Source organism: Pan troglodytes, chromosome 7 (genome assembly GCF_028858775.2).
Source record: "Pan troglodytes isolate AG18354 chromosome 7, NHGRI_mPanTro3-v2.0_pri, whole genome shotgun sequence".
In the NCBI taxonomy this organism is placed as follows: Eukaryota; Metazoa; Chordata; class Mammalia; order Primates; family Hominidae; genus Pan; species Pan troglodytes.
The window spans coordinates 124,308,047-124,309,700 of record NC_072405.2 but is presented as its reverse complement, the minus strand read 5'-3'; positions in this window follow the sequence as shown (position 1 = coordinate 124,309,700).

Sequence of the window (1,654 nt, the reverse complement as noted above, 5' to 3'; positions counted from 1 at the left end):
ATCATGAGAGTGGGTCTTTCCTGTGCTGTTCTTGTGATAGTGAATAAATCTCATGAGATCTGATGGTTTTATGTACAGGAATTCCCCTGCACACGTTCTCTTGCCTGACACCATGTAAGACATTCACTGCTTCTCCTTTGCCTTCCATCATGATTGTGAGACCTCCCAAGACATGTGGAACTGTGAGTCCGTTAAACCTCTTTTCTTTATAAATTATCCAGTCTTGGGTATGTCTTTATTATCAGTGTAAGAACAGAGTAATACAGTACTCTTATGTTCTGATTGTTTATGGTCAACATTTTGTTTAGATATTTCATTTATGATGTATGTATATATAGATTCTTCATAATAATTAGTATATAATATTCCACTCTGAATATGCCAACGTTGATTTACTCATTCAACTGTAGATAAACAATTTGGGTTATTTCCAGGTTTTAGCTATAATAAATAGTCAATGAATAATAAGTAGACAATGAATATGATGGTTATTGTCATTTTGTGATAGAGGTCAATTTTAAATAAATTGCTCATGAAGCCTTTTCTGAGGAGGTGGTGTTATTTGAGATGAAATTTGTATCACGTATCAGTTACTGTTGCTGCTCAACAAATTATCCCAGATTGTAATAGCTTAAAACAACCAATTTTTATGCACAAGAATTCTGTGGTTGGAAAATTCAGAAAAGGCAAAATGGGATGATTTGCCTCTGTTCCATATCTAAGACTTCAACTTAAAAACGTTGAAGGTTGGAGACAGCTGACAGCTATGATAGTTTAAAGGCTCAATTACTCCCATGTACCTGGTACCTGAGCTGGAATAACTCAAAGACTTTTACTGCTGATTATAATATCTAAATGTATTCTCTCTGTAAGACTAGGCTTCCTTAAGAACAGTAGCCTTACAATTGTTGGCATTCTCACATGACAGCTCAAGAAGCAAGCATGAAGTTTCCAGAAAAATATATGGAAATTACATCATATTTCATGGTAGTTGCATTATATTTCATGGTAGTTGCATCATATTTCATGAAGCAACCCTGGATGTCACACAACATCATTTATGTGACACTTTAGTGGTTAAAACAGTCCCTTGACTCGAAGGGTTAAGACATACATCTATCTATAGGAGAAATGCCAAAAATATTGATACCACCACATTTTAGAACTTTTAAAAGTCAGCCATGAGGAATTTATTAATTAGCGCAAAGAAAAAAATAAATTCAAAATTCCTAATTAGGAAACAAGTTTTCACTTTTTGATAATGAGAAAGGAAAAATCAGATTTTTTAATTATAGTAAAGAAGGGGGGCTATCAGTCAGAGGCTATAAGTTTTAGGATATTTTAGGCCACTATGTAGCGCATAAAGCATTTGGATCTTATTTTAAGTTCCAGGAAGCTATTGAAAAACATATAGGAGAGTGGTCTTATTTAATTTTAACAATATCATTTTTTGGCAGCCATAGAAACAACGTTTTGTAGAAAGGAAAAAGTCCAAAAGGCTTTTCAATTAATATAATAACAAGATGATGTGGGTTAGGATGGTTGCCATAAACATGGAAATGTAAAAAAAAATGGATAGATGGGTCTGATTTTTATTTGGTTAACTCTTATATCTCACTCAACATTCAACTCTGTGTTATTATTTATTATGAAA